Source organism: Agelaius tricolor, unplaced genomic scaffold (assembly GCF_023055355.1).
Source record: "Agelaius tricolor isolate 1412-34295 unplaced genomic scaffold, bAgeTri1.0.p SCAF_7, whole genome shotgun sequence".
In the NCBI taxonomy this organism is placed as follows: domain Eukaryota; kingdom Metazoa; phylum Chordata; class Aves; order Passeriformes; family Icteridae; genus Agelaius; species Agelaius tricolor.
The window spans coordinates 19,477,954-19,490,232 of NW_027269267.1; the positions used below are offsets into that span (position 1 = coordinate 19,477,954).

General features: G+C 38.8%; 1 protein-coding gene across 4 annotated transcripts in view; it reads right to left on the minus strand.

The window, feature by feature from the left end:
• FRMPD4 (FERM and PDZ domain containing 4) overlaps positions 1-12,279 on the minus strand; it is a 395,580-nt gene that overhangs the window by 170,433 nt on the left and 212,868 nt on the right. The window contains exon 1 of one of the 4 annotated variants that reach the window (XM_071430539.1): positions 11,551-11,698. The exons of the other annotated variants lie outside the window; for them this stretch is intronic. The gene's annotated coding sequence lies outside the window, so the exon portion shown is untranslated. Of the gene's footprint in view, positions 1-11,550; positions 11,699-12,279 lie in introns of those variants that run through there. 4 annotated transcript variants of the gene reach the window in all.

The window sequence follows — 12,279 nt, forward strand, 5'->3', positions numbered from 1 at the left end:
CAGTAGCTATAGTAAAAACTGGCAGATTCCAGATGCTGGGCTAAGGAAAACACACATCTGGACCTGCCTTGAGAAGGAGAACTACTCGACCCTAACCAGGATGGTTTCTTCATTGTCAAGGTCCCCTTCAGCGAAAACACTGTAATTTGGGAAAACACCACAATTTGTGACATGATTTCTGCTTTCTCTTTTTCTTTGTAAACACATGACACCAGCAGACCTGAGCCTCATCTCCAAAGAGCCCAGCTGCAGCTGTTACTTACACATCGTACTAAGGCATCATTTCACTTGTGCAAAAAGGGGTAAGGGTAGGGGTTTGCTACAGCTAATGAAGAAGGGCAGCACAGGTCAATCACAGGAGTAACAAGAGCATAAATATTGTGATTTTAGTCCCTGCCAAGGCTGGATGTTTGTGTTTCTAGAAGACAAGCATGAACACCTGCAAGGGTAGCAAACACCACACTGGCAAGCTTCCTGCACCATGTGGCTCAGCTGCCCAGTGCCCCAGTGCCATGGACTCTAAAGTAGTTTGAATAGAGAAGCAGTGAGGTTTGGAGAAGATTTTGCTGTTTCTGCTTGTGATAAATAAAATAATATCCAAGACGCTTGTCTTCAGGTATTATTTTTCCAGACACCTACTAAAAAAATAATAGTACTAAGTTTAAAAAAAAACCCAAAAACCAAACAAATAAAAATCACTGAGTGTTACCCTATAATTTCTCTACAATCATAAAAATTCCAGGAACAAATCATAGTTATTTATTACACTACCCTGAAGCAATGCTATCCTGGGCTCACCTCACCCCCTGACACCATCCCAGTCTTACCCCAATTAGCCAGGAGGCTGCCAGCTACCAAGGCAAGAGAGGTCAGAGTTTAGTTTCTATGTTGAAAGAAAGCATACATATAGGCATAGGATGATCTACAATTGTGAGTTTGTATTTACAAGCAAGGGTTGTAGAGCCTGGGCAAGCACATATAACACACCAGAAATGGGTATTTTTTACAGTCACTGTGCAGACACCCATATTTTAGATTAAAATAGCCAACTATAGGAAAAACTCTATAGAATTTGTGGAAACATAAATAGCTTACTAGTTGTCACCCTGTAACAAACAGATCCTAAAATAAATCGAAAAAAGTGAGAGAAATTCTTCAGTTTTCCAGATTCTTAGTTGACTTTTGACAGAATTCCATTCACCAAAAAAAAAAAAAAAAAAAAAAAAGGACAAAAATTGTTTCTCATCTGCTTATCACAGGCAGGCAGCTCTTTTTGTTTGCAAGCACAAAAACATCAGAAGAGAAAACCAAAACACTTTTCTGGAAATCAGAAAGCTCAGTAAAGGAACTCAGTGCTCAGATTTCAATAACCAATTTAAAAACCTGCATATTATAGAAGACAACTGCTCCTTCCAAACCACAGATACAGTGCTCTCTTGTACTTCTCACCCAAATTCTTGTCACACATCCCATGCTCTGTACTTTGAAAATGTAACAGGCATGAGTCCAAATTGAAACTTGTTCAGAGCTAAGAATCATTTGTCTTCCAATGCACTTTCATGTAGTCTCAGTTAGGAATAAGTTCTAGGATACACAACTAAAATTGTTATTCAAATTAAACTTCTCCTGGAAATTGCTGTGGAAATTTTTTTTTCTCTCCTCTCACATTCAATAAAATTTTGGAATATTTCTTCTTAAACAATAATTATAACAAACAGTAATAATTCTGTCAAAGTTGAAAAACAAAAATCACAAACTGTGAAGCCAAGCTGGAAAGTTGTAAAACCAGCTTTAGTGTCTTCATATACATTTTTTGAGCGTTTCAAGCAAGCTGACTACTCAAACTCTGGTTCACCCATCTATGTTTTCTGCAAGTTCTCCCTTTCAGTTTTCATGTCTCAGAACAAAATACCTAAGAATAGATGCAAAATGCTTACAGAAAGAAATTATAACCAGCATAAACATCACTACAGTTTTAAATTTTCAATCAAAAATAATGAAAAAGATCATAATGTAAAGGTGTTATTCTATTCACAGGCAAAGCTATAGACAAGGCAAGCTATAGGGAAGTTTTGCTCCCATATTTCATCAAGTTTTCTTTTGGTGGCACTGCTGAAATGGGACTCTGGGACACTCCAGCTGCTGACAGGCATATTTTTATTCTTCTCTAAAATGACATTCATGTGCATGGATGGACAAGAACAAGCCATGTCAGACTCTGTACACTGAAAAATAATCTCGTTTAAAAAGCTGGAAGCAATGTTTTGCCATGCTACACACTACTTATTTTCACATCACAAATGGATCCCGCCCTTCTTCAGAAGACACAATAGCACACAGAAAAATGCTTTTTTCTTTCTCTCACATCAAACTTGCCCCATCTAAAAAGATCTTTTTGCTTGTGTTTTCAAGTATCACTCACCATTATTAATGGCCCAGAGCTAACCAAAGAGATGCATCAGCAAATATTGCTGTCCCCACTACTGGGAAAGTCCATCCTCCATCACATTCTGCAGAGTCTATCAAAAAGTCACATTTCCATCAGCAAGTAGTTTACAAAAGACCAAAAAAATACAATTACACATCTCATGTCACATCAAGGACCTTCAGCCCTACATCACTGCTGCTGCAAAGGACCCTACTTCCCTACAACACCAGACAGCTGCTTTCTCACGTCTCTCAGTGAAGCCTCCAGAGGCTAATTATCTCAACTACATGCTTGTCAATGCATCTTTCAAACTCTACACAATGCATCAGGTTCACAGAAGGAGAACTGTAATTCTTGGTGGTCACTGCAGAGCATAGCAGAAGTCCATTGAGGCTTTAATACACTCAGCCTTTATTCCAGGAAAAGTTCATGCTCCTGAATTTGGGCACTGGAACCCTGCTCCATGAAGTCTGGACACCATCCAGCAGTGGGATAGGAATAAAGCTGATGAATTTCTTTTTTTTTTCCTCAGCACTTTGTTAAATGAACTCTATTCCAGTTTGTAAAATTACTGTGCTCAATCTTTATAAAGAAATGTTCTGCATTGTAGATTTGTTATGGTTCAGCACTTTGGCTCAGATCAGAAATAAAATACAAGCACAGTAAACAACTGCACTTTAGCTGTGCCAGACAGTTATGAGCTATAGCTCATCACTACAAAATTAAATAAACTTTTAAAAAAACAAACAAAAATACTCACCAAAAATAAAAAAGGACAAACAAAAAACCTAAAACAAACCAAAACACCTAAGAAAACAAAAAAAAAACCCTACTCAGCTCTAGAGTAGGGTTCTTCACAGATTAGGTATTTAAAACTTGAGGGACAAAAAAAATTCCCAGACCCAACAACACACATCTGTGTTTGTGTATATGCACATAAAGATATAAAAGTAATCCAGAGATATTAATCTCTGAAGAACCTGTGTTTTCCTTCCAAGAACACATGTGAAAGTTAGAACCTATTTTCTTTGTCTGAAATGGAAATGAACCAGAAGTCAGACAAAACACAATTTACAAAATAACATGAGTTTCAGTCACAAATGCATTTTGGCTTCCTCTGGTAATGCCACCAGTCTTTGCAGAGAAACCATTCTTTGGATTCATTATTTCTTTCTCATTTAGCATTTTCTGTCTCTGCATCTCTCTGCTTTAAATAGATTAGGAAGCTCCCTAACTCCTTTTCTTTGAATCCATTATCCTTCTCATACGCAATTTTATTTCCCATGAAGTCCATGGAAAATAGGAGCAGAACAGTTGGCTGTCGTTTCTACATCAAAGTCAACACCATGGCTTTAGTCCATCCCTTGAAGGAGGCAATAAGCACCAAACTCACCTCGTATATAGCAGCTGCCCAGATGAAAGAACAGCTTAGGACAAGTTTAATTCAGAAATCAGCTGGAAATCTGTAACCTTGTACAAACTAATAATAGTTTTGCAGACTTCCTTTGCAAACCTCAAATAAGTCATTTGAATAGATTTTCAAGAAAAAAGAAAACACCTCAAAGATTTCACAAATTCAACTTTGCAGAACAGGGATTTCTTTGGTTTAATAGCTACCTACTTCAAACAGGAATAGCTACAAGACTAAGAAATGCCAGTTTCCACTTCATCATTTTCATGTATTGCCTATTACTGCTTTCTAGTATCCCAGTAAAGGGGTTTCAGTCCAAAACATTGATATATGTACTCTACAAGGCCCAGGAGCATATCAGTAATGATATACACACTAGTATGGTGCCACTTTAATTCAAAATAGAATTATGTACAGCATTTGTTTTCTGAGCACAGCATCCACTCAGCAATAATTTCCCAGTTACCGAGATGGAGGATAAAAAACCAAAGCAAACAAACAAGCCCACTACTGCATCATCCTTAGACTATAATATTTTTTTCCTCTAATTATTAAATTAGAAGCAATGTAACAATTTCCACATACTACTATCAAACTATGAAACCACTGAAAGAGATTCCACCATGAAATAGCATACGATAAAGCTCTGAAAAACATGAGAAGTCTGATAACTAAGATGCGTAAATTTTCACTCCTGAGCCTCATATTATACATTTGAAATATAACTAATCTGGAGTGTATCATATACAAAACACTTTTCAAAACCTAAAAGACTCCCAACCCACAACAACCTAGAGCAGTTTTGTTTGACAAAGCACTTTCACATGAGTGCTCCCCAACATCACCTTTGCATTGCCTACACCTTCAGAAAGTTTGAAATACCATTTCTAAGTGTCATCAGGCCACTGAAGTCCAATGAGGGGCTCCAGTGACCTCACAGAGCTGTAAGTGTTACAGCTCAAATCACTGCAGACACAAGGAATGGGAGAAGGTGATACAAGATGGTTTTACTGATGCTCCACCTTGGCTGGACCCTCTCTGCATCCACCTTGGTGGAAGGGCCAGCAGCTCCCACCATCTGTGTGGATTGCCCCAGCCAGAAGGGGGTTCTCTGCTTCTGGCCAGCTGCTGACCACTGGCTTTTGAAGCAGAAGGGCTACACACCATTGCTGTCCACCAGTGCCATAGAGCCAGAGATGACAGTGCTCTCGTGCCATTCACAGCCCCCAGATCACTGGTTCAGCATTCCTGAAGCAATTTAACTGTAATCAGTACTTGAAGAAGTTTTTATTTTTAATAATGGGAAAAAATATGCTAAAAACTCTTGGAAATCTTCTTTCTAAAATGGAAGATGTGTATAAATTATTATGTGTCAAAGATTATATTATTATTATAACTGTCATGATCATATTATAGAATCACAGAATAATAAATCCAGTAGTGCTGAGTCCACCACTAAAAACATTCCTAAGCACCACACCTACAAGTCTTTGAAATACCTCCAGGGGTGGTGATTACAGGCATTTTTCATTATATAGTTTCACTAAAACTGAGAAATCAAATTCATCTGGCACCATAAACACACACAAATTTTCCATGAAATGCTGTTTCTCTTACAATAAAAATTTTTCTTTTTTCTCTTTTTCTTTGTACTAAGTATTTGATATCAGCTGCTAAAATTATTTCTTTCTATTTAAGGTATATGACATCTCCTTATTGTTTCTGAAACAATACAGCCAGCTCCTGAAATTCAGAAACAGTTTTCTCAGCTAACTGAAAACTAGAGAATCTTACAGACTGCAGCTAAGATGGTCAATAGGCAGAAGTTTATCCAAATCTTCTTTAGAAACCAAAGACTTATTTTTCTACAAAGAGATTTTTAAAGTATATGCATAAACACACATGAGAAATGCACTGATTTATTTATGACCTTCCAATTAACTTCATGCCTTTTCCTCCAAGCCCAAAGCTAATCCTTAATATGGAAGTGACATTTACATTTTCTGCATCTTAAATTTTGAGTGGGCAAAGGGCTAGCAAAAAACCTCACAAAAAAACATGACTGCAAAAGGATTTTCAAAGACTAAGAAAAGTTTGATGAGACCACCTGATCTGCAGCAAGGACTTGATTGTCCTGTTGCTACTTTCTGCAACGCTATAGCCTCATCAACCCTTTTCATATCCATAAAGCATTAACTTCAATGAACTGTTTTCATTGGCAAATGACTATTCAGTTTCTTAGAAACTCTATGCAAAAAATACTGAGTCATAATTACCCTTTAATTTCACTCACAGCATTTTCCCCAACAGCTGCAGCATCCCCTTCAATGAAATCTGACTGATGTTTATTGCATGTACTCAACCAAATACAAAATCTAGCAGTTTAGTACAACTGCATTCATACAAGGACCTTCTACTTTCTTCACAGAGTAATAGCAACATTCTAAATCCAAAGGATTTATGATTCAAATTTGTTCTTCAGTATCTGAAAGGAAAAATTTTTCACCGAAGAGCCAAGTTCTTGCACAGAAGCAGCTGTCTTCAGACATTAAGCTACCTCTCTTTCCCTAAAAAATCCTGGAGAGTGACTGCATCCATGAGAACAGATGAGAAGAAAGGCAGCTCATGTCCACTTTTCAAGCTGACCAGTCACCAGGAAGGGCTGAGCTCAGTCCTTCCTAGAGCATGAGCACAACTTTGAGACTTCTCCCTCTTTGTAGCTCTCAGATGGGTGTGAAAATGGCCAAAACTTTCCTGAATTACTACAGCTTGAACTTAAACAGTAGCTTAAAATACAAAATCTACTAATAATTTCAATTTTTAATAGCTACCTTCTTGAACCAAATTTTAACTAGGAAAAAAAGTGTACATTAGCAATATTTTGTAAGTTGCCATTCCTTTTATTTCCCAGAGATACTTGTATTTTTTCTGAACTAGGACTTCTGAAAGCTCTCAGTTGCTAGGTATTCCAAACACCCCACTAAAAGATTTTTTTCCCCTATCTGCAAAATGAGTAAGCAACCAACTAAACTTAGCAGAAGAGTTTTTACCTCAAAGCCTGCCTTCGCATCATTCAGTGGACATCCATCAGAAGCAGACATGACACTTGGATTTATAATGTAAACGTAACAAATGCCAACACTTTGACTTCCTGAGAAAGCACAATGCTACAAAATGGACAGTTTCCTAGGCATCAGAAGGCAAGTTACACTTTCCCAGAAAATGTTACCTCTGATTTTCTTTCTGCCTCTTCTAATGTCCCAGTGTACATCCTTCCTGGGACAGCTCAGACATATCTGTTGTCATTGCATTGCAAAGGTCCCATATTGTTGTTTCCTTATTGCAAGGGTTTCATACCTCCTTGATGTTTCTCATAGGCAGCTCCTCTAGGCACTGACTCCTCCTTCTTCTCACAGCACCCAACTGACTCCAGGTCCCCTCAGCCACCCAATCCACTCTTTTATAGCACTCTTCTGATTGGCTACAGCTGTGGCCTGTTAAAGTCAGGCCTGCTCCTAATCTTTAATAATTAGCCCAGCTGCAACTCCTTAGGGGTAAGATTACTTTCTATACTACCTTTATTTACTTATATTCTATCCCCCTACACGTATCCTCCAGGAAATGGCTAATTATTCTACTGCCATCCTGAAACAACACAGGGATAACCACACAGCTCCTTTGACATTTCTCTACCATCGACTGAAAAGCTGCACTCACTCACAGGTGTGATGTAGATTATAACACACCCAGAGAGATTCTTTATGTTCTGTGACAAATATGAATACAATAAATATTGATTGAGAACTGCCTGACAGCTCTCCTAGAAACAAATGTTTGAAACGTTTAGAAGTGAAAGGTGGACATACAGAGCTGCCAAATGACTGATTAGTTTTGTAGAACTAGAACCCTCTAAGCTTATCAGCAGAATCAACTATGCAATGATATTGAAAGCATCCTGTTTACACAGGAAAATGGGCTGTCATTGCCTTCATCTTTCTTATAGGTAGTCAGGAAAAAGGATTAATTCTAACTTACTTCCCAGAGCAGTTATGGACTCACCACTACTGGAGGTGTGCAAGGCAGGGCTGCATGGAGCTCTGAGTAACCTGCTCTAGGGGAAGTTTTCTCTGCCCATGGCAGGGGGGCTGAAAATAGATGATAGTTAATACCTCTTCCAACACAAACCATTATATGATCCTGTAAAACTTGATGTTAAGAAAGGTTAATTAAAATTTTAAATTCCATTCATTATTTGGATTCTGGACAAGAAGTTAAGGCATTTCTGCAAGAAAAAGAAAACATTTGCCCATGCAAAGCCAAGAACATCAATTTTAGAAAAGGAGCAGGGCTTCAGTGATGACATGACAACATATCACTTAGAAGTAAACAAAAGCATTAATCATCAGATTTCAGAAAAGCAAGAAACTATGTTCTGGTACTTAAAGTTAATTAACATTTAAGATAGCATTGGGATTTGACTCCCAGTTTTCAAAAAAAGAGTTCAAAATGAGTTGATTTAGAAATAAAATAATTTTTTAAAAATTCCAACACACAACTCCCGAACACTGATACAACAGCATAAAATTCAGTGCAATCAAAACCTGCCATGTGTATGGGATAGGAAGAAGCTGTTGTTATGGGTTTACCCTGGCTGAGTGCCAGACCCCCACCAAAGCTGCCCTATTGCTCCTCTCTGCAGCTGAACAGCAGAGAAAAAACATAACTAAGGGTTCATGGGTTGAGATAAGGACAGAGAGACATCACTCTCCAGATACCATCACAGGCAAAACGGACTCAATTTGGAAATAACTGCATTTCTACTAACAAAATCAGAGCAGGATAATGGAAAGTAAAATAAATCTTAAAAAAAAACATCTTTCCCCCACCCTTCCCTCATTCCCACCTCTACCTTTGCCCCCCAAAGTGGTGCAGGGAGAAACAGAATGGGAGTTATGGTCAGTTCATCACAATTCTTCCTGATGCTACTCAGGGAAAAGAGATCAGCATGAGGTTCCTCCCACAGGAAACAGTTCTCCATGAACTGCTCCAACGTGGGTAACACTTCCATACTGTGCAGCCCTTCAAACACAACCTGCTGCTCATGCAGTCCATGAGGTCCCGTGGACTCAAAAGTCCTGCAAGAAACCTGCTGCAGTGTGGGCTCCTCTCTCCATGGGTCTCCTACAGGGTCCCTCCCTCCCAGGCATCCACCTGCTCCACTGTGGGTCTCCTCCACAGGCTGCAGGTGGATCTCTGCATCCCCATGGTCCTCCATGGGCTGCCAGGGCACAGTTCCTTCATCATGGGCTGCAGGGGAATTTCAATTTTGGTGCCTGGAGCAGCTCCTGCCCCTCCTTCACTGGCCATAATTGTTCCTCTCACATATTCTCACTCTGCTCTTCTCTGGCCACAATTGCATCCATACAATAACTTTTTTTCCCCCTTTTTAAATATGTTAACACAGAGGCATTACAATCATTCCTGACTGGCTCAGCCTTGGGGGGCATGTCTGTCTTGGAGCCACCAGGAACTGGCTCTGCCAGACACAGGGAAGCATCTGGCAGCTTCTCACAGAAGCCCCCCATGTCCCTGCTACCAAGACCTGGCCACCCAAACCACATACAGCTGTCCCACCCAGGAAAGATTAGTGTCTTTTAGGCTTTTAACCAGTATTGAAAGTGGTGCAAGTCTGAACATGCATCACTTTTTTTTCCCCTCTCTCAAACACTAGCACATGACAGAGCTGCCTGTCAGTTCACACTGTACCAAGCAATAAATACAGTCAAATCCAGAGCATCTGACAACCATGGGGGCAGCAAAGCAATGCCATGGACCACAATAATTCTCTAGGCTTCATGTCATGCCTTTTTCCATCATAGGCCCTTTCACTCAAAATTGATCGCACCCAGCGTTTCCAAAATTAGCTGCTGTAAAAGAGATGGTAGGGGTGAGTATTTAAAGAAATCCTTTGGAACTGAGTAAGTTATGTTCTGCTCACATAATACTTTCATTCAAACATAAAATCAAACCATGTCATCTATTAATAAATACATAGGAAACTCACAGGAATCATTTATCTAGCTCTGGAGCACACCTTACAGTCTTAGGATTCCAGAGTTACTCTGATTTCAAGTGTCACTGCAGTAAATACACATAAAGAGCCCAGTGCAAGATTGTTTGTCCTAGTACAAAAACAATAACAACAAAACCAAAACAAAAATTAAAACCAACCAACCAAACAAAAACCAACAACAACAAAACAAACAAATAAACCAAAACAAAAGAAAACCACATCTCAGTACTGAAATGCTTTAGAGGCTGCATAAGCTTATTGACCTTGCTTACTCCCAGTAATGACAGCAGGGCTGCCTGGTTTCTACCATTCACCTGAGACCACTAATGCAATCAAATTGTCCAAGGAAGCAGGTACAAAACATGTGACTGCTCACTGCTTCTCTACACTGAATATCCAAACAGAGCCAGCCAACCCCAAGATGAGCTGCATGTGAGTTCGTGTTATTCCTCTAGGAACCTCCAATCCAGAGTGTCCATGGAAGAATGTCTAAGCAATCTGAAGGCAGTGCCACTAATACAAACACCATACCTGTCTGTTTTGCATAGACAATTCAATACCAGCTCTAGACATATATAGCATATATTTATATACATAAATGACATGCATACACACACATTTTTAAAACAAAACACTGCTATTTTGAGTATTTTCCTAGTGCAGCTCTCCTGAGGAAATATTGCTGATTACTTTCACTATGTAAGCAAGACCTCACAACCAGGAACACACACTTTCATTGCAGCAGTTAATTTACAAAACTTTTTATCCAATCTCTTAGAAAGACAGGGGAAAAGTAGATAAATTAAATAATAAAAAATAACAAATCACCATAAAAGTCCTGGAAAGAGTGCCTTCAAAATAAAAAAAATTATAAACAGAGAGCATGTGCATGCAGAGGAAGAGAAGGAAATAACACCTCAAATGCATTTGTAACACAAGACTTCCCCTAATGTTTCAGACACCACTAAAGAAGAGCCCTGCTGAAACAGTGAATGAATTTATTTCTGACATTCAGCTACATAGAGGGGTGGTGCCTGTGTGCATGTGTCTATTGCAAGGTCGGAGAGTTAAACCAGTGTAAAATTAGAATAGCTCAAAAATTCCTTTGTTCTTCTAAATCTCTTCACTGTGAGTACAACGCAAGATCAGATCTAGTGTCCATATACTGCCTTACCTTTTGTTTCTAAAAATTAACAAGTGATGCTTTTAAATATGCCTAAGGCACTGCAAGATGACCCTGTGCCTCACCCAAAAGAGTGGCTGTGACTCTCCCCCATGCAGCCCCTCAGTGCATTAAGGAGAAAATTAGCAAGTTCAGCAAGCTCTGTTATTTTTGAAACAGCAAACAAAAATAATAAAAACAAAGCATTCATATTGAAATCTAATTATTCTTAATAAATGTTCTGGTTTGTAAATGCTGGATCTAGGGGAAGCTCCTCATTTACTATAGCCCTAAGCAAAGTTAAAGCTGCAGTGCTGTGAGAAAGGAAATGATATCGAGAAGGCACATCCTACCTTCTTTTATCTTCCAGAAAAATACAATCTAACCACCTTCAGATATTAAAAACAACTTACTAAGTCACCTATGAAGATCTAAACTTCATTGTAAAAACTGCATTAGTTTAATAGAATTCTGACCTGTGCTATGCAGCCATCCGAAATCTTGCCAATGATCTTTTCAACACCACCTTCAATAAACACAGTCAGCAAATAAATATCCAATAAACAGCAGTTTAAACAGCAGTCAGGTTAACCTTTCCCCTGTCTTTAAAAAATGCCAGACTCTTCAGTGTTTGCTCAAGACTCTTCTTTTACCAACGTTCAATTTGAATGAGCCGGTGCAAACGCACTGTTCATCCCCTCATGAGAGGAGGATGCATTTATGTGAAACATGAGGAGAATGCCTAATGCTGAAACATTCTCTCTGCATCCTCAATGAGATTTTATTACAGGGCTCTCTTTCTTCTGCCCTGGCGTGTGTCAGCATGCCTGCAAGCATTCTACTTCTGTTATAGCCAGACACTATCTATGCACTTGTATTTATGTTCGGTATACACACACACACACCCTCTATCACATGTGCTTTATGACCCCACTGGAGTTACTCCAAAAATTATCAAACCTATCCAAGTGATAATAGGAAGCAATGACATTAAAATATCTTCTGATAATAATTCATACAGCTAACTTTCTGGCTATTTAAACTCTTTTGGCTTCCAAAACACATTAAGGGCTTGAATTTTCAAATGTGCCTAAAGGTAAGTCTATTTCGTGAACTAGCTCTGTTGTCCTCAGAGAAAAACCTGGCAGTGCAATTAAAGTAAAAACAAGTTTTTAATTAAAAATGGTTATTTTTTCTGTTGTATC